At 36.9% G+C, this 22125-nt stretch overlaps 1 long non-coding RNA gene across 1 annotated transcript; it reads right to left on the minus strand.

Moving 5' to 3' along the window:
- Positions 1 to 902: 902 nt before the first annotated feature.
- On the minus strand, positions 903 to 9077 carry LOC123000902 (uncharacterized). Its single transcript, XR_006409275.1, has 3 exons — positions 8955 to 9077; positions 4384 to 4467; positions 903 to 1060 (listed from the first exon to the last, which is right to left on the minus strand). It is a non-coding gene; the product is annotated as an uncharacterized LOC123000902 (long non-coding RNA).
- Positions 9078 to 22125: the final 13048 nt, after the last annotated feature.

Here is a 22125-nt window from a genome sequence, read left to right on the forward strand (position 1 = left end):
GTTGGGACAGAAATTATAGTTGTTGCTTGGGTCTGGAGAGAAGAGTAGAAGGATGAGAAATTCTATACCTGCTAACAGGTATAGAATTCCTTTCTTGAGTGATGAATATGTTCTAAAATTGATTGTGGTGATGGTTGGACCACTTTAAATATACTAAAAACCATTGAGTGGTATACTTTAAATGGGTGAATTATATGATGGGTGAATTATACTGCAATAAAGCTATTATGAAAAAATCCCATCTATCTCTAAAATATGATTTTATTATTAGATATTATTTATGTACTTGTCCTTATGATCTACTTTTATACATTTTGCTTCCAATAAAACTGACTCTCCAGGTAAATTGGATATATACTCATTTTGAAGGTAATCGACATTTTTTTTTAAATAAGGATTTTCGATAAATTACTGGTATCTCAACACCATTCTTGGTGTCTATATGACAGTAGTAAAACTCTTTAGAGCAATAGGTTTCTATAAACTATGATGCCTCAGAGAGTCTTAGCAATGACAAATCTTTGAAACTCTAATTTGAAGTCCTTGTGACAATTTCCATAAGAAAGAGCATATCAAAAGTGATGAGTGCAGAAAGCATTCTAGATTTTGTTTTAGTGAAAGAATAATTAAGAAATGGGTTTTCACGAATGCATGGAGGCTGGCCGAAAATGGGGAGGACAGCATGGGGTGAGTAGCAGGTCTTAGTTACCATGGAGACTACAGACCGTTGTAGGTCTCAGCTGGGTGCCTTAGATCCAACATGGATCCCTTAAAGTTCCAAAGAGGGACTCTGGGCAGAGGCTCAAGGAACTATCCAGAGACTGCATCACCGTTGATATGCTCTGCTGCCCAGGTGATAAATATGGCAGAATCAGAAAGAAGACCATGATTTCATTGTAATAAAATATATTTTATATCCCTTTTGCACTTAGTTTTGTGTATTGGTGGCACTGAACACACCATGTTTGTCAGAGATGTCAACAATCTAAAGGAAGACTTTAGCAATAGTGAGGTGCTCTCCACCAGGGCCATCAAGAGCAGCAGATTTCAATCCGGGGCGCTGGAGAGAGGGAGAAAATAAAATAACTGTTAATGGACACACATGAGATATCCTTTGGGAGTTCTCAAAAACACCTGATGGATGGGGTGGGAAGCTGATAGTAACCCAGGTTCTGCTTACATAGGTGAAATTTAGGAATTACTATTAACACGGAATCAAGAACCTTGAAGATTCTGAAATTTTACTAACCCACTATTCTGCCCCTATCCCTATTTTTTCTAAATTCTAATTGACTAAGAAATGGAAGCACCTTCAAGATAGAGGTCAGTGTCTCTAATAACGAGGCTCATTACAGCTGAAGATGCAAGTTTTGAAATAAATGAGTCAACCTACCAAGTCTTTGTGTTAATGTGTCTCTGTAAATTGGTGCTGTGTTGTGGTCAGTGTGGTAACAGCTGTTACTGACAAGAATAATGTCTTGGAATGGTCTTGTCTGAAATTCAATGTTTTGTTTTGTTTTTACAGTCTGCTGAACTTAGTAAGATTTTGCCAGCTTTCCATGCATTTACATGTGCGTGTATGTATGTAGCTGTATGCAGTTTCATCACTGTCTAGATCTGAGTGCCCACCACAACGGCCAACATGCAGAACATCACCTCCTTTTGGAACATCACGACGATCCCTCATCTGACCCTTTCATAGCCAGTCACTTCCCTCCCTACCCCTTCCAAAGCCCTGGCAACTACCCATCTGTTCTTCAATTCTATCCTTTGTCATTTCAAGAATACTATATAATGGAATCATACAATATGTAACATTTTGAGATGGGCTTTTTGTCCCCACTCATTCAAATTTCCTTGAGATCCATCCAAGTTACATTTGGATAGCTTGCACCTTTCTCTTGCTGAGTAGCATTCCATGGTATGGCTGCACCGAGCTTTGTTTCACGCTCACCCTTGAAGGGCATTTGGGTTGTTTCCAGTTTGGGGCTATTACACAGAGAGCTGCTATGAATATTCAAGAATACGTGTTTGTGTGAACATAAGTTTCCACTTTTCTGGAATTAATGCCCAAGAATGCAATTGCTAGACTGTGATAAACATTTTAAGCATATGTATAGCTTTGAAAAAAGACTGCCAACTTTTTTCCACCAGAGTGGCTATACCATTTGACATTCCCACTAGCAACGTTTGAGTGACCGAGCTTCTCTGCGTGCTCACCAGTATTTGGTGTTACTACTGTTTGCTTTTTTAACGTTAGCCATTCCAATAGCTGTGTAACCTTACATTTGGTTTTAATTTTTATTTCTCCAATGGCTAATGATGTCGAACATATTTTCATGGACTTATTAGCCATCTATACGTCCTCTTTAGTGAAATGTCTGTGTATGTCTTTTGCCTAGTTTCTAACTATATTTTCTAACTACTGATTTTAACAATTCTTTACATATTCTAAATACAATTCTTTTGTCAAAATGGATGGTTTGCAGTACTTCTTCCCCAGTCTGTAGCTTGTCTTTTTATCTGTTTAACAGGGGCTTTTGTAGAACAAAAGCTTTTAATTTTAATGAGATCCACTTTATCAACTTGTCCTTTTATGACTCATTCTTTTGGTGTCAAGCCTAAGAACTCTTTGCGTAGCCCTAATTAATGAGGAATTGCTCCCATGTTTTTTTCTAAAAGTTCTGTGGTTTTATGTTTTACACTTAAGTATGTAAGCCAGTTTGAATTAATTTTTGTATAAGGCGTGAGGCTCACATGAAAGTTTACTTCTGCGGCTGCTTCATGTCTGACTGCTCCAGAACAATTTGTTGAAAGCACTGTCCTTTTTCACTCAATTGCGTTTCATCAGCGTCAGAACCAGCTGGGCATATGTGTTAGGGTCTGTTTCTAGGTTCTTTATACTGACCCATTGATCCATGTGTCTATGGTTGATATTTGTTACTGTAGCTATACAATAAATCTTTTCATCAGGTAAATAATATTTACCCCTTTATTCTCCGTTTTCAAAATCGTTTTAGCTATTTTAACCTCCAGGCTCCTTTATATATAAATTTTAGAGTAAGTTTGTTGATGTTTAAAAAAAAAAAAAAAAAAGCTTGTTGGGATTTTGATAGGAATTTTATTCAACCTATGGATCAATTTGGGGAAAATCGACATCTTAACTATGTTGTGTCTTTCAATCCATGAACATTGTATTTGTCTTCATTTATTTTGGTCTTTGATTTCTTTCATCGGTATTTTGTAATTTTTGGAAGTCAGATTTTGTCTTTAGATTTATACTGAAATATTTTATTTTGGGGGGCAATTATAAATCATACTGTGTTTTAAATTTCAGTTTCCAAATGTTCATTGTTAGTTGATAGAAATGCTATTGAGGGTTTTGTTTTGTTCTTTTTTTTGTATTTTTATCTAATATTTTTCACTCTTACTGAGCTCACTTATTCTAAAAGGTGTTCTGTAGATTATGGAGTCTATAAATAGCAATGGTTTTGCTTCTTCCTTTCCAATATGAAGAGGGTTTTGGGGGGTTTTGTGTGTGTGTGTGTGTGTGTGTGGCTTTATTATAATGGCCAGAACTTCCAATACTATTTTGAATAAGAATAGTGAGACCAGACTTTCTTGCTTTCTTCCCAGTCTTACATGGAAACCATTCAGTCTTTCACCATTAAGTGTGATGTTAACTGTAGGTTTTTTGCATAAGCTTTTTTCCTATTTGAGGACATTCCCCTCTGTTCCTAGTTTTCTGAAAGTTCTTATCACGAATGTGTATTGGATTTTGTCAACAGCATTTTCTGTATCAATTGATATGATTATATGACTTTTTTCCTTTATCTTGTTGATATGGTAGATTACACTAACTGTTGAATGTTGGATTAGCCTTGCATATCTGGAATAAATCCCGCTTGGTTTTTCTTTTATATATTACATAAATAATATATATTTAATATCTATATTCCTATATATTTAATATCTATATTGTTGGATTTGATTTGCTAATATTTAATTGAGTGTTTTTGCCTCTAAATTCCTGAAAGATATTCGTCTGTAGCTTTCTTTCGTTTCTTTCCTTTTTTAAAAAAACTATCTTTGGTTTTAGTATCAGCATAATACTAAAATAAGTTAGGAAGTGTTCCTCTTCTACTACTGGAAAAGATAGTGTGAAATTGGTGTTAATTCTTTAAATGTTTGGTAGAATTATCAAGTGATGCCATCTGGGCCTGAAAAAAATTTTTGTAGGAGAATTTTAATTTAAAATTTAATTTCTTTAATGGTTATAAGACCATCAATGGTGTTGATTTCATGTTTTGTTTTTTGTGTTTTGTAAGAAATCAAATACGATTTTCACAGTGATCGTGACATCCATATAGTGTTTCTACTCACTTTTCCTACAGAGGCCTTCTTACCCGTAGATCTGATACAGGATCCAGGATTCCTCATTCAGGATTCCCTTGGTCCAGAAGCCCCCTGGGTTTAAAGAAGAGCACTTAACACCTGTTTTTCCTGCTTTTATAGCCCACTGCTGGGCTTGGCTGCTGGAGTTCCTAAGTATCCATTTTAGCAGGCAGAAGTGGCCTTCTGAGACTTTATACTTTTAAAACCCCAGACACCTTAGAAATCTTTTTGGGTAACTTTAATCTGTTAATAACGTCAAGAGGGTTGACTATAGTAGACTGGAGAACAAGTAGTGGAGGATATCCTAGGTTGCGATATTCACTCCTCTTTTTAAGAAGCTATTTTCCTTGAATTGAGGGGAGCCCAGGAAAAACTATAGCAGATTCATCATGAAAATGTGGACAGTTGCTCAGGCTAATGTAAATATGTGTGTTTTCAAAGATGTTTAAAATGAATTGGGAGAATATTTTATACTCATGCTCAATTACTGGCAGAAATCATATTTTTCAATTAATATGTTAAAAGTTTGTTTTCTGCTATATCATGAATAATCCAACTTCAGTTGGTTTAGTAATCAGATGTCGACTGCACTTGATCTGTTAAAAATAGCAACTTTTTCTGACATAAATTAGTGTCAACATAAATCTCAAAAGAAAAAAATGTTTAATGCTCTTCTATACCATGAAATAAAAATGACTTTGCTAATTCTCTTGCATGTAATACATGCAAATGTCCAATGTAGTGACTTTGCCATTAAGAGAGACTTTCAGGAAAGGATATTACATGTTAACCACAGTAAATTCCAAATGATTAATAAACTAAGAAGTCCTCTCTTTTTAAGAGATGTTTGTCTTTTAAGGAGCAAAGTGTCTCTTTGGTACAAACCAAAGAAATTGAGATATAACTTCGACATTTTAAACACCAGAGAGTAGGATGAGTAGGTTACTGTTTCAGCAAGGGGACCAGTGATTTGAAATTACGCTTATGGCTTCCCCCACACAAGATCCCCCACACAGCTCTAACTCCTCCCCACCTTGAGTGGGTTCTGTTGAGTTTTGCACCGAGGGTTCTGGCAAAGAAATCAACCTTGTGAAAATCAAAACAGCAAACTAGATGGAATTTCATCCACAGGAAAATGAGGAGCCATAGTTAGAATTTCAGCAAACTACTAGACTGTGTATCACTGCGCAATGGTTCGAAAGTATTTATGGGGAGGACAGTTTAGTTTTGTCCATTTTGTTGGTATATTGCCAAATACAAAGACTTAAGAAAATTGCTTTTGTTTCTACTCCTCAGGCTATGCCTTCTCTCCGTGGTTTGAAGAAAGACTTCCTTCTTTGACGTTCAAAATTACATTCAGAGTAGGAGAACAAACTACTTGGCTTCTCTTTGTGTGTTAGAGGTTTAGATCTGAAACAACAGCATCTAAATGAGACTCTGATATGCATATCATTCCCAGGTAGCTCCCCAGAGCCATACAGAATATTTTAAATGGGTCCCTAATTTTTCCTGATAATCGGCTTTCTAATAAGTCAAGATTTATTCAGTCGGAGGGCGTTTGCATGGCTGTTGGCGGTGGATTCAGCTCCTAGGCACATTTCCAATGTGATTTATGGTGCTTAGTTGTGCAGCTTTTGACTGGGTGAGTCCCTTCTCTGGGGACACACAGAGTTCCCATTAGAGTCAGTGAGGTTGAAGCTTGTATTTCAAGGGGATCTAAAACTTGCCAACAGTAAGAAGACATTTTAGTTTCTCATGCTTTGTTGGAAGCTTCCCATGGTGATTTTGATATCTCTGATAGGATTTCTTTTCTTTCCTTTTGTTAATAGGTTTACAGAAAATCGACTGAAGAACATAAGGCAAACTGGAGTCTCTCTCTCTGTCTCTGTCTCTGTCAGATCGTTGCATTTTTATTTGAGATAATTTCCTACTTGTTTCCTTTTCACTGCTCTTTAGGTCAGTGTCTTCAGTGTTTCTTAGCTCTGTTACCCATTCCAGACTCTTGCTCCTAGAGGAAATATCTCTCTGATCTTCATTTTATTCTTTTTAATTTATTTTGAAATGACTCAGTTCTGTCTTCTAATATAACACAGAATTTGTGATTTAAATACTTGGGGGAGGCAGTATATTTTAATTATTTAGTCTACCTGAGACTCAAAGCTATCAGTTAAATGCTCAGAAAAAGTTTATCTCAATGTTATAAAAAACTTAATTTTTTTTCCCCTGGACTCATAAGTTAAACTGTAATTTTGACACCATTAAATTCTCATATCTTAGGAAGTCACAACTTTAAATTTAAAACATAGCCAAAAATGCAAGTTCTCTTCTTTCCCAAGTCCCTTAGGTTTTTTCTCAAGACATGAAAGTCACCGGAGCAATTTCTTAACCTAAATTCTACGGACTCCATATGTCTTCATGGGTGCACTTTAAAGGATTCGCAGAATCCCACAAAATTGTTTGTTAATTTTTGTTTACGTGCATTTTTCTAGGGAGAGGGTTCAAATCTTTCAAAGGATTTATTACTTTAAAAAATATTAACCATTCTATTAGAAATGCATTTCAAGTTTCTTATGGGGATAGCCTTAAATCTGATTCTCTGAAAAGTGGGTAACATCTCAGGAGTTTGATAAGTCTATAAAAGTTCTCACCATCCCACCTCATGCTTTTGCTTCCTGATACATGATCTCTACAGTCCTTTAGCAGAGACCTATCAATTTCTACTCCCCCAAACTGCTAGTTCCTGATTAAAAGGATTCGTTGAAGTGAATTTCAGAGTGTCAAGAATATAATGCCTTGTTCTTCTCTGCCAGATAACTAGAGAGTCAGGTAAACCCAGAGAGGCATGGTCCTAGTCCATCGCTGCCCGGAAACCATATGGTCACGAGTCATCGAATCAGTTCACCCTGAATTGCCCGACTCGAGCTCCAGGATTGTGCATGTAGGCAAAGTGATCCACACTTTGATGAGCGTACACATTTCTATAGTTAAGCATTTAGATAGTTAAATTTATACAGTTATATTAATTATAGTTCCACTGATTCTTCAAAAACTTACTGAGCCCATGCTCTCTGTCAGCTAGAGTTTGGTAACCAGTTAAATTTGGGTTCCTCATCAGTAGTCGGGTTATTAGGGCTGCCTAATACAGTGTCTCAATATTGATTTTCTGCGTTTGGATCTGTTGCTTTCTTTTATTCATTACCGAAAATTTGCAAACTCCCTTTGCAGTTGACTCAGTTCATCCCTTGTTAGTTCAGTTCCTCTTGTACATCCTACCTTTTGCCTACTTTTGTAAGCTTTCTTTTTTCTTGCCCCTTCCGCATGCCAGCCGTTATCTCCTTTAGTATTTGCTCCCCACCTCTGGGTGTAAGTCTTTGGAGGGACCCTCCGATGTTGGTTCTCTCTGTCTGTGTCCTTTTCTTCGGATCACTGACTTTATACCCGAGGCTGTCATCATTCATACTGGGTGCTGCTCACTCGAGCTCACTAGTTTCTATTCTGTTTTTAACTGTTGACTAGTTCTTTCTGATGGGAATAGTCTAACTTCTGATCAGTGTCATCAAGAATAATCTCAGGCAGGAAAAAAAAAATCTATGTATTTCCTGCTTCTTTTCTTTTAAATACTCTGAGAGTGACAAAGCTATCATGTATTTCAGAGATATCTACTGTCTCCCTGGTTCCTGTTTGTATGTACTTGTGTGTATGTTTACTTTTTTCTCCAACAGACACTAGTGTGTTAGGCATTGTGTAAGCTCCTGGAGATAGAAAGTCATCTGTGGTATGGTCTCTGCCCCCAAAGGGCTTACAATCTAAGATGAGAATAATCTTTGCTTTAACCTTCACTGTTCACTGCACTTAGATTACATTTACATCTCCCAGCGGTAGTGAATCACCTTCTTTTTGCTTTTTTTTTTCCCCCGGAGTTTGTCACACTATTTATATTTAGTATGCCAAGAATTACCTACCATAAGAAGAATACTATACATGCTGTAGAAGAACTTTCTTTTTCTTCTATGTTACATTTTTATAGCTACAACCTTTGACACCCATTTCTATTCCTGCCTTCTCCCCAGAACCTTCTCCTTCCGAGCTTTCTTATTTTATGAGAGTACTGAAAGGCATTCCTCAATCCTTTTCACCTTTTCACCTTCTCTTCAGTCAGAGACACCAGCTTGCATTTATAGCACGCAAAATTGATGAGTGCCTCGGAGAGAAAGGGAAACATAAAGCTCAGACTGCTTGTTACCTCCATCATTCCGATCCCTTGTGCTCACATCTCCTGGGAAGAAAGGAGAGCCACAGTGCTTTGTAACTCCCTCAGAAATTTTCTTATAAATGCCCAAAGCAAGCTGCCTTTTGGTGAGACCTGTTTATCTCTGGGCTCCTGGGACCACTGTCTTGAAATCAACCCGGATGCTAGTCTCTATTTCTTTTCATCGCGTCTCTATTATTCTCTTAAGATGATGGCTTCACGTACTAATTTACATTCTAGGTGTCTTTTTCAGATACCCAATAGACAAAAACACTTCATCCCAATATTCCAGAAACATTTATTCACCTACCTTTTCTGATAATTTTTAAATTGGGAAAATTCACCAAATGCAGTCATGAAACATGCCACAGCCATGTGCCTGGTAATGTGTTGGATGCTGGAATGCAGAGACGAAAAAGGCATGGACTTGGTCTTCCAGAGACACACAAGAAAAACGAGAAGACAAGTATAGAAAGAGGAAGTTACAGTAAAAATGTCGAATGTCATCCAAAATGGAATTATATAAGAGAAGAAGAGAAATTATGTTCCCTTAACACTATCCAAGTGTGGGAGGAAACATGATACACGTATCCCCCAGCTTTTCTGAAGTTTGCTTTATGCCACTTTGCTTTCATGCAAGACCTACACTAGTACCTATTTTTGCTAACAAAAAGAAATCCGAGGAGGATTTCCACTCCCCGCCCCCCGCAAAAATTAAAAAGCAGAAGTAGCATTCAGCACTGCATTACAGTGAGTCAGTATAGAGGCAGCTTAGCCCCAGAACAGCCAGCGTGGCCCTGCCAAGCTTCTTCCCCAGGAACTGCTCTCAACTTCTCAGCATCCAGCCCCCACAGCTTTGAACTGTGTCTGTGAACATCTGTGCTTTATCTCCATTTATTCTGTGCATCTCTTAACAAGATGTGTCCTAAGGCATCCGAAAAGCCTAAGAGAAGTGAGTTTTGGGGTCTGGGAACACTCAAAAAATTTCCCATATATATTAATGGTAATTGCTTCTTTACTTTATGCCATTTCAGCTTACAAAAAATTTCAAGGGAACGCTGCACTGCGGAATAGCAGGAAAAACCTGTATAATGAAATCTTTGATATAATGGTAAACTGTGAGGTAAAACAGATCTGGGGTTAAGCCAAGGCTGTTTACTAGCCGTAAGATCTCTATAAGTCACATCCTCTTAGCCAATTTCTTATCTGTACGGTGGGGATACAGAAAAGTACTTCTAGTTGTCAAGATGGTTAAATGGATAGACTGCAGAGCACTCGTTTAATATATATGGTAGTTGCTCAATTAAATTTTCGTTGAGCAAACGAATGTATGCCATCAACCACAGGCTCTGGTGAGCATGTAACTGTCATATACAGCATGGCGTTTTAATGTCACAGTAATCTTGGTTTGAATCCCTGCTCTCCCATTTCCCAGCGTTGGGATTGTGGGTAAACATTCCCCCAATTCTCAGTGAATAAAACTCCTCCACAGATGAGTCGGAAGGACAGAAAGGTAATATGCACAGATCAATTATCATAGTGCCTAGAATACGGTGAGCACTCAACAAATATTAATAATTTTGATACCATATGCATTTTCCTAAGATTTAAAATGTGTTTTAACGGCAGCGAAAAACTTTCAACTGGAAAAATAATAACCCACTTACTCATCATCTGTTTTGCGTTGCAACGGTTATCCCCAATATACAAGGCTGTAGGCACACAAATAGAACTTCCAGTATTTTCAAAGGAAATAGCTTATTCCTAGGATTCACTTTTCCCACCGCTCCCAACGTTTGGTACATGCAATTCGGCCTTCATTTTCGTTTGCCCCATGGAACTTGCTTGCCTTATTTTGATGAAATACTCAAAAATCAAAATAATTTTTTTTGGTTTAGTCTCATTATTTTTTCAAACTTTTTAAGTTCTGAAATTATATATGAACCTCTCCTGGGTGTTACATATTTTCCCTTCACTCTGGTTTCCCTGGATTGGTGTTTGTATGACTTTTCCATTTAAATGATTTTTGTGAGCGCTAGGACTCAGTAATGTGAAACCCTCATGTGCTTTACCAACCATCCCTAATCCCCCGGCTGGCACATGAGACCCGTGGCAGGAGGGCGCTGTCATTTACTGATAAAATCCGTCGGCAGCCAGAACAATGCCAGACATATCAGAGATGGCTAAAAACACATGGTTGAATAAAAAAATGAATGTGTTTACACAGTCTCCTGGTTTTACAAGGTTTACAGATCTCCTGGTTTTCTTTTTCAGCCATTTGAAATTACTTAATACATAATTTGTGAACTATGGAAGTTTTATTATGCTTTTATTAAACGTTCTAATAAATTCTTTCCTAAATAAATGACTTGCATATGGTTCAGTCATTTAAATAATGGCAACCTTAGAGCACTGCTTTTCCTGAGCTACCTTTTCCGGCCATTTTACCACTTCCTGGTACACATTTGCCTGTTTCCCATCGCCTGCTGATCTAGAATATTCGGGGTTTTGCAATAGCCTTTTGTCTAAAATATAAATTATAAAGATATTCGTTAGAAAATAAATAATTAGGATATAACCCAGTAGTTTTCGAATTGTACTACTAAGGATGTAACGTAGTGAATGGGTGTTTTAGTAGAAAAGGGACTCCATTCCTGTTGCTGTGCCTACTGTCAGAAGACAACATTGTTATGACCTAGGTATGGTCATAGGTAATAAAGCAGAGAATCCCAACCTTTTCAAGTGCAAGCATTCCCTTTGATCATCAGGCAGCGTGCTTTTAGAATTCATTCACACAAAATAATAAAATGTATATTAATTTAGGAATGTTAAAATGTATTTTACTGATTACAACGGTGTCTTCATTTTTTGAAATAGTAGTCCATTCCAGTCAAGCGTATAATTGTTGGAATTTGTACTAGTTTACAGGTCACTCCGAGTGACTCTGCAGATCAGTGTGCTCCAAATGGATCTCAACCCAGTTTGCTCATGAGAATCATTAGAGAGCTTTTTACAAAATATGGTTTCTGTGGCCAGGGCTGGCTTCATGGGCACACCGTCTCTGCCGTCACAAAGGGCCATGCTTGGAAAAGCTCCTCTCTTGAGTTGCTCTGCTGTTGTCATATTGACGTTTTTAATAATTCTGAACACGGGTACCATGCATTTTCACTTTGTAGTGGTCCCCCCCAATTACGGTCAATCCTGACTATGGCTCCACCCACAGCTACCAAATCATAATTTAAGGAAGGGGAGTGGATGAAGGAAGCTGTGGGTTCAAGGTTACAATTTGTTTTTCATGTAAAGGCTGAAAGGCAGAAGGCTTAAAAAAAATTTACAAGTAATGAAATGCACTAATCTCAAGTGTTTGTCAATGAGTATTGGCAAATGTTTACAAATGGCTTTTCTGTGGTGATGTCATCAGTGTTTTAATTTTAGCTAAATTTTTATCCTTGTCTGTGGATTGTCTTTTGTGTTTTCTTTGTGGTTTCTTTTAATGAGCAGATTTTTTTTTTAATTTTGAAGAAGTTCATTTTTTTTTCTTTTAGAGTTTTTGTGTCCTATCTCAGACATCTTCGCTTACCTCAAGTTTCCAAGGATAGTCTACATTTTGCTTTGGAAACTTTATAGTGTTAGCTTTTTCTTGTAGATGTGTGATCCATTTAACTTTTTTTTAATGGCAAGAGTTGGGCAACTGGAGCTTGCAGACCAAGTAGGTGCCACCAGCTCTTATTTAGATGAAATTTTATTGAACACTGGTTCATTCATGTGGTCGCATATTATCTATGGCTACTTTTGCACTACAATGACAAAGTTCTATAGCTGTAACAGATTGTATGGCCCAGCAATTTAAAAATACTTGTTTTACTATCATACCTTTTACAGAAAAGTTTGTCAAACTCTGGTGTATGTTGCAAGAAAGAGATCAAGTTTACTCTTCTGTGCACTTAATCCAGTTTTTTATCACTATTTACTGAAAAGATTTTCTTTCCTACATTGAATTGCCTCGGGACCTTTGCTGAAAATCAATTGGATCTGTTTCTGGACTCTCTATTTAGTTCTATTAATCTGTCTGTCTGCTCTTACCACACTGTCCTGGCTATTTCATTTTTGTAAGTCATAAATCTGATATCAGGTAGAATAAGCGCTCCAACATTATTTTCCTTTGTTAAGATTGTATTGGCTGAGTCTTTGTTATTCCCTATAAAATTTAGAATCAGATTCAGAATTCCTTTGAATGATTGGAATTGCATGAATTTATAGATCGAGTTGGAGGAAATTTATATCTTAACAATATAGTGTCTCTCCACCCATGAATATGATGTCTCTCTCCATGTAGTTAAGCCTTTATATTTTTCAGCAATATTTGTAGTTTTCAATTATAGAAGTCTTATACCTCTTTTGTTAAATTGTCCTGAATTATTTTATTTTTTGAAACTGTGGTGAATAATATTTTTAACTTTAACTGTATTTCCCCAATCGTTATTTTCTTAGAATATGGAAATGTATTGATTTTTCACCCCCACCCTTTTTTAAAAGATTTTATCCATTCATTTGAGATAGAGAGCAAGAGAGAGAGAAAGTGAGAGCAGGAGCAGGGGACAGAGGGAGAAGGAGAAGCAGGCTCCCTGCTGAGCAGGGAGTCTGCCATGGGACTGGATCCCAGGACCCCTGCATCATGACATGAGCCAAAGGCAGACACCTAACCGACTGAGCCACCCAGGCGCCCCAATTTTTCACCCCTTGTATACTGCAACTTTGCTCAGATTACTTATTAATTCTAATAGATTTTACAGATTCCTTAGGATTTCCAATGTAAACAGCCTCACCTACAAATCTTTAAAAAACAGAAGTTATTTTTTCTTTATAATATTTGTGCCCTTTACTTCATTTTCTTACCTTATTTCACTGGCTGGGACATATGATACAGTGTTGAGTAAAAGTGCTAAGAATGAATGTTCTTATGCTGTTTTTTATTTTATGGAGGAAGAGCTGAACATTTGACACTTTAATGTGATGTTGGCTGTATGTTTTTCATAGGCAGTCCTTATCAGATTGACAAATTCACCTCCCATCTTGGCTTGCTGTCCTTTCAGGAATAAATTCTGAATTTTGTCAAATGCTGTCCCTGTATCTATAAAAGTAATTATAAGATCTTTCTTCTTTTCCTGGTAACATGATGAAATATAGTGAAAATGTTTTGAGTAACAAACCAGTTTTACATTCTTGTGACAAGCCTCAATTAAACAAAATGAATTATCCTACTTAAGTTGAATTTTAGGATTCAACTTAAGAGTATTTTGTTAATAATTGTTGCATCTGTGCTTATGAGTAATATTGGTCTGTAATTACAATGAACTTGTAAAATGAGTTAGGAACTATTCCCTCCACCTCTGTTCTCGGAAAGATATTTTGCAACATCAGTGTTATTTCAGACTTAAACCTGAAAGAACTCACCAGTGAATCCAGCAAGGCCTGGAGTTTTCTTTTCAATGGGCTTTTTCTTTATTATTATAAATTAAATTTCTTTTATACATAAAGAGTTTTTCTGTTTTCCATTTCTGTGTCAGATTTGGTAAGTCGTGTTTTGAATGAATGATTCCATTCTATCTAAATTCTTGAATGTATTGGCATAAAGTTCTTAATAATATCCCCCTTATTATTTTTAATGTCTATACGATCTGTATTGAGGTTCACATTCTTTATTAGTATTTTCCCCTTTTTTCTTATCAATCTTACAAATAGTTTTTTATTTTATTTTATTTATTTAAAATCAATTTTATTAAGCTGTTCCAAGAATGAAATTTTGATGTTTAAAACTTCAGGGGTTTTTTTCCTTCTTATTTTTGTTCTTCTCATTAGTTTTAACTTCCTTCAGCTTACTTAGGGTTCAGTTTACTCTTTTTTTTTTCCTAGATTCTCCATGTATAAACTTTGTTTGTTTGTTTGTTTTTACCTCGAACAATTCTTCTTTTATCATACATGCATTTAGAGCAAATTTTCCTCTAAGCACTTTTAGTTGGATCCCCCAAATTTAAATATGTTGTGTTTTCAGTATCACTCAGGCAAAATATATTCTAACTTGTCTTTTTATTTCTTCTTTTGTTCATGAGTTATTTAGAAATCTCTTGTTTCATTTTTAAAAATGTAGGGATTTTCTAAATAATGTATTATTGTTTCCTAAGATTATTCTGCTTTTGTCAGAGAAAATATTCTGTGGTATTTCATTCATTTGAACTTATTGAGACTTAAGATTCATCATAAGTTGTATTTCAAAAAATACAAAAGAATACATACTCTGTGGTTGTTGGGTGTACCTCTATAAATAGCCATCAGGTCTAGTTGGTTTATTGTGTTGTTCAAATGTTCCATGTTCTTACCTTTGTGGGGGGGGAGGGTCTGATTTCTTTATCACTATAAAAAAGGTTATAAAATTTCCAAACATGATTATGGATTTGTCTGTTTCTCCTTTTAGTTCTATCAGGGGTCTCTTGGGCTTCACTTTAGAACTTTACCTTAGAGCTCCGTATGTGATTAGGTACGTACACGTTGGACTGCCATGTCTTTCTAGTGAATTGACCATTTGATCAATATGAAGGGATGGTCTCTAGCACTAGTGATACTCTTTTTCTTGAAATCTACTTTATCTGATGTTAAACCAAATACACCAAACTTTCTTATGCTCGCTGTTTATACTACTGTTCACATTCTATATCTTTTTCTACCTTTATATTTTCAACCTGTCAGTGTCATTAAATACGTCTCTTGCAGAGAGCATGAGGTTAGGTACTGCTTTTAAAATTGGAGTACTTAGTCCATTTATAGTCAGTGCAATTGTTGTGCTATGATTGGACTAATTTTCCCAACTTTTTATTTGTTTTCTATTTGTCCTATCTCTTTTCGGTTCTTTTGTTCTTCTGCCTGCTTTCTTTTGTCACTATATATATATAATATATATATAATATATATATTTTATATATATATAATATATATATTTTATATATATAATATATATATAAATATTATTTCTTTTGTCACTATATATAATATATACATTATTTTCTTTTGTCACTATATATATAATATATATATTATATGTCCATATATATGGACATATAATATGGATATAAGAATATAAAATATACACGTATTTTTTAATTTTTATTTTTATATGTAAATATACTATATCTTTTCCAAAGTTTTTAACTTTGTTTACTCCATCATGTTTTAGATATATTCCTTTATATACTTTTTAGTGCTATTTAGGAATTATAATATGCCTCCCAAACTTCTCATTCTCTACTTAAAGTTAATATTGTACTAGTTTAAGTAAAATCTAAGAATCTCATAACAATATAATTTCACCGACGCCCATCTTTTGTGCTTTGTCACATACTTTATTTCTATATGCACACAGTAAATATTATTTTTACTTGAAATAATCTTTTAACTTTTAAAGACATATCATTTACCCACCTATTGATCGCTTCTCTTAGTTCCTCACTTAGTTATAATTCAATGAATTCCTAACTTAGTTATAAGTTTCTATCTGATAACATTTGCCTTCAGCCTGAAGACTTTTCCTTAGCATTTCCTGTAGCACAGGTCTGCAGGCAACTCTTCTAAGCTGTTATTTAACCAAATATCTTTTTATTTCGCCCTCATTATTGAAGGAGGGATTTCTGATGAGACAGTTTTTCCCCAGCACTTCACATATGCTGTTCCACAGGCTTCCGGCTGCCATTATGCCTGACGGAAGTTAGCCATCATTTGTGTCATTGTTCACTTGGATATGATGCGTGTTCTTTCTCTGGCTGCTATTAAGATTTTTTGTGCATCTCTTGTTTCCAGCAGTTTGAGTACGATATGCATAGATGTGGTTTTCTTTGTATGGGGAAGGTATTCAGTTGAGCCCCTGAGAGGCCATGTAATGAGAATGAGGACTATGCCTTAGAGTAAGGACCATAATTTAGGACAAAGAAAATAAAACACTATAGAACTAGTTCAGCCAAAGATAAAACCAAGCCTGATTGGCCCGACAGGATACAGCGGCGATCTCACGACCTGCCAGAACACAATTCAGTCATGGTGTAGCCAGGCCAGTCCAATAACTTCTCCCAACAGTGCATGGCCTCGGGGTTCCGTGCAGCTCTGGCTCTGTGCAACAGCTCTGTCAGACCTGACAGCCCCCCAGACCCCGCTCCTGGACACGCTGGGCTCTTACAGGGACACCCAAGGCTGTCTTTTGGGACTGCCATCTGCAGGATCACTCCCTCTTGTGTCCTGCATCAGTGGACTCCACCTGTACTCCCCAGCTCCTCTCCTCTGCTCCACAAGATAGCTGTTCTCTGCTTGGACTCCATCTGCCTGTTCTCAGGCTGGGAAAGGAGCAACAAGGCAAAAGTGGGTCACAGGTCTTATCTTTTCACTCTCTCAAATTCCACAGTCCTCTGCTCAGACTGTCCAATGCATAAAAACAGTCGTCTCATATACTCTGTCTGGCTTTACATTTATTTACAGCAGTACAGCACATTCAAGCTAGTTATTCCATTATGGTCAGAAATGGAAGCCCTATTTTTTTTTTTTTTTTTTCAAAACTCTTCAGGTGGTTTTTGGTGGGTAACCTAAGATAGAGACCTACTGTCTTAGAGTGCCTGGATGAGGTCTGCTGAGCACTCCCCAGTGCTGGGAACCAGGACAGGAAGAAAGGTGACCAGAGAGGAGATTCCAAGGGAAGGGTATTCAGTTTTCCTTTCCCAGAAGTCCCTTTCCAGGAGATAAACTTCCGAGACAGCATGGTGTAGTGGATAATATTCTCAGAGTAAGAACCCTGAAATTTTAGGTCAGCTCAGCCAATAACTCCTGGATGCCCATCATTATGCCCATTCCTCATCCACAGAAAGACAGTATTAGATACAGAAAACTTACTTTTATCTATCATCTAGAGTCTGAGGACCACAAAATATTATGCTAATAATTTCCATAACCAAGTGACCCACTGGAAGGCATTACAAAATCAGGTTCCTAGGGGCACCTGGATGATGCCGTTGGTTAAGTGTCTGGCTCTTGGTTTCGGCTCAGGTCATGATCTCAGGGTCGTGGGATCAAGCCTGCTTGAGATTCTCACCCCCATTCTTCTTCCTCTGTCCCTCCCCTAGCTCATGCTCACTCTCTCTCTCTCTAAAATAAATAAATAAATCTTTTAAAAATTTTTTAAATAAAAAATCAGGTTCCTATTATGAAAAACAAAAACTTCATGGAATAAAATCATGTGCTTCTAAGAAAACGATAAGATAGAAGTTAAAATTGCCTGTCAGAGACTACAGGGATTTTAATATATTGTCAAGAACTCTTTGCTGAATTTCAAGATTTTCCAAAGCAGAACATCAACTAAATCCCAAGTAATTGAGATGATCAGATATTTTATTTAAAGACATTTTCTACTCTCAAATGTTCTCTATTGTTAAGAGGGCAAGTGAATCAATTCTTACCTGACTATAGCCAAATGAAACCATGGCCAATAAAGAAAAGGGGCATGTGCAAAATGACTTTTAAACCTTAAATAAATTAATTATTTTGAAAGCATAGTACAGGAGAAGACTTACCACTTAGCCTGAACTCATCATATCCACATGCTTTTTACCAAACGTTTATGTTGAAATTATAAACTTTCTCCCCCTCTTCACATTCCTATTTCTCAAGTTACTCAAGAGCTGATCATTGAATCCCTTCCATTAAGCATCAGAACTGGTTCTTAGGCTCAGCTTTCTGAGAGCTATAATCTGCTACTGAGGATAAGACAGCCTGGAAATTTCTGTTGGGTAAAAGTTTTGGCCTATGTTGAGCTGGAAAAACAAGACACCTCTGTCTTGTAAGGCATGTTTTGATGACAAGACCAGGATTCTAATGGAACGTTGAAGTCTGGGGTTCTGTGCATCCTTGTTCCTTAAAAGTCCTGATTCCAAGGCTTCCTTCTAACATAATTATACACTTCCCCTCATCTCTGAAATTCTGTGATTTGCCTTTGCTCAGATTTTATTTCCGATATCAGGAAGAAACACATTCAAAATGGTCACAACAAATTCAGCTGGGTTTTCATGTTTTCAAGAAAAAAACAAGACGACCCAAAAAGACATGCTTATGGAAATTCATTTTGAGACTCATCTCAGTCTGTCTTTAGAAAGAGCACTTTGTGTATAAGTAGGGTGAAGGGGGCCTAAATGTGACATAACCTTGGTAAACTCATACACATTTTAAGAAAGGCATAGGTGTTAGGGTTAATGACAATTTCGAATCAATATCTGGCAGCATACTATTTACAATAATAATATATCATGAGAACTCGTAGTTTCATTATAAGAAATGAAAATTGATGTCAGTAGCATATAGAAGCAAATTATGCTCTAATGATTTTCTAATAAAGTAATTTGCTCATAGATCACAGGGGATACAGCAAAAACCTGCTAATACTGAGGCCAAAGTAATTATTTTTCAGCCTTTAAATATTAAGCAACTTGCCGAAGGCTTCTCGTGGCATGCTAACAAATGCTTCCCTGGCCCACCAAGTTCTTGGGGAGTCTGATAGGTCAAAGGCAGAACTGCAGAGATAACTGAGTACACTTAAAATGCAAATGTTTACCAAGAAGGAGCAGGTTAAGTTTGTTTTTTTCCCTGTGACTAAGTCTGTTTTCTACCTGTGGCCTGTGGGACAGATTGAGAGATTTGTGTGGATTCCTTTAAACTTGACGTTTAACCAAAGGGAAGGGATCGCTTGGCAGAATCTGTAGAAATTTGACCAAGTACAATCCACTAAGCACATCCTCAATGACAACCGGATTTAATTCCTGGTAGGTAAACCCGAAGGTTAAATCAAGCGGCTCATATGACGTTGCTTTGTCAATTGCAAAATGGTATACAAATAAGTTATTAAGACACATTCGACTGGAAAAGACAAACTGTTTTCAATACCTAATTATATTTCCTTCAGGATTTCTAAAAGTAAGCTATCTTGCACGTTAGTATTAAAAAATAGCGAATAATTGTATTTGCATACAGGCAGTAGCACAGAACTTATTATGTTCCTGTTTGCTGGACTTTCAATCAAGCAAAATAAATAGACAAATTAGAAACACCATGGCTGGGCGTTTGGGACAGCAAAGCCCTCTGCACATGCTTTTCTTCATTATTTCTCCTTGCCTTACCTTGGGCTGCTTCTCGAGCTTATTTTAAAAGGTTAAAACAAAATTGAGGAAGGAAGCAAAACTAGCAAGGCAGATGGCTTGTCAAATCAGAAACAGGAAGCCTTTCCAAAAACAGAATAAAGAACATGGAGAATTAGGAGAGCGAAATGTTCGTCGTGGGTCTACTGCATTTCCTTTGGATGTAAAAATAAAACATTGCTATAGTTCAGCCTTTAATAATTCTTCACGTCCCTTCATTTGTTGATCCTGCATTTTTAAAAGGATCAGGCTTCACAGAGGTGTATCTCTGAATCATGAAGTTTGTCATGTGCTGATAAGAACCCCTCCCCCACCCCCAAAAAAAGGCTCTAGTTTTTGCCCCTTTGAAATCTGCAGTTGCAGACGCTGCTTCCTCTAGAGCAGCTTTGGATTCAGGATGAGGAGGAACCACCACAGGAGGAATAACGGGAGATGAAAGACCTGCTGTTGTGTGGGTATCTGCTCTCTTCAGCACCTCACGCCCCTCCTCCACCTCCTTACCCACCAACCCCGGGGCGAAGGAGGAGCAGGAAGTTGGAATATTCACCAAGTTCGCAAACAAAAAAAACAGTCAGATTTTCTTACCATCACAATTACCGTCTGATCCTCTTTTTAAGTGTCTGCCTCCACCTCCCTTTTGGGGGCCTCTGGCTTTTCCTTCTTCCTCTCTTTCTTCTTTCTTTGATATTCTGTTTCTCCACCAGCCCTTTCCATACGATCTTCTTTTGTCTATTCCCCTTTATCAGCTATCCTGTTTGTTCTTTCTTTAAAAGCATAATTTTTTTAAAAAAATCTGCATCTCAATAAACTTTGTCAAGTATAAAATACATCAAACTCTACACTTGTTAGTCTTGGTCCTTTGAGAATCAGGTATCAAAAACAAGATGGCAAGAATTAAACATGCAAATGACTTACTAAGAGAAATGCCAGTGGGAGAAAATGGAGAGGATGCTTGGGGAGACTAAAAAAGCCATTAGAACACGTTGGAGGTTGGATCCTGAGAAGAAGGAAGCAAGGAAGGTCTTAGGGTGGAAGGAGCTAACCTGTGGTGCAGTTCTGAGCCAACGTGACGCAACAAAGGAGCCCTCTGTTTACCAGGAAGGGCCCTGCATTAGGATCCAGGCTGGGCTTAGTGGCGAGGAGCAGCGGGTGGGAAGCAAGGCCTCAATCAGAACGTGGAAATGGGTCTCAGCGTACAGAAGCTTGAGGCCATCAGTAAATTATTCTCTCTGCGTTTGGAGATCGGTGAGGTGTATTCTGGCCGCCAAACTAACCTTAGAGCTATGGCGGGTGCATGTGTAAAAGAAAAAGAAAGAAAAGAAAGAAAGAAAAAGAAATATATATATTTATATTTACTTATTAATGTAGACCTTACCCTTTCACAAAAGGATTTGGAGTATGTAAGTGTGTGAGCTATTTGACACATTAGAAAGCTGCTTCAAGAAATTACCTTTAGATCCACATTTGCTGAGCTGGTGAAAATGAGATCTATTTTTTTCAGCAGGAAAATAGACTATTCAACAAGCTATTGGTAAGAAGGTCTGTGCATATTCCAATAAATTTCAGCAGCCACCATGGCTGCTCTAACATCTTCACCTAAAGAGACATTTCTCTGATCGTTAAATTTCTTTTAAAATGTGTATTAGCACAATCACCATAGGAGCGAGAAAACACAACAGTTGGTAAAAAAAAAAAAAAAAAAAAAAAAAAAAAAAAACCTCTTTTATGTGACTGGTGGTTATGAATGTAAAGCTGTATAAAAGTCACCTAAGAGAAAAAAGCAAACACTGAGGAATATGTTTAGTCTTGTGGGTTTTGAACTAGACCGAGTAGGATTAAATATAAAGTGTAATTACTATTACTAAACATGATAATTTAAAATAAATGTATTCTGTACTTTATATCTCCTAGAGACGTTAGGCCTGTGGTTAGAAAAGGGTCACGATAATCAAAAAGCCAGAATTATATGTTCCAGTCAGCAGCCACTGCTGACTTATTCTGTATCTTGTCATACGGTCAGCACATTTAGCAAGAGAAAAACAAAGAATTCAACACAATATGGAAGGAAGAGGGGAAAGAGAAAAAGTAGACTGATTTAAAGGGACTATAAAAATATTGATTTCTAAACAAATGTTCACTCCTTTTGATGACATCCCAGATTTTGATCCTTCTCAGTCCCCACTCACATGATAGCCTCTGCACATTCATTTCATGATTTTATTTAAACACACCTACTACTTAAGTAAAAAGCAAGCATGAATAGAA

Source organism: Ursus arctos, unplaced genomic scaffold (genome assembly GCF_023065955.2).
Source record: "Ursus arctos isolate Adak ecotype North America unplaced genomic scaffold, UrsArc2.0 scaffold_17, whole genome shotgun sequence".
NCBI classification, from domain to species: Eukaryota; Metazoa; Chordata; class Mammalia; order Carnivora; family Ursidae; genus Ursus; species Ursus arctos.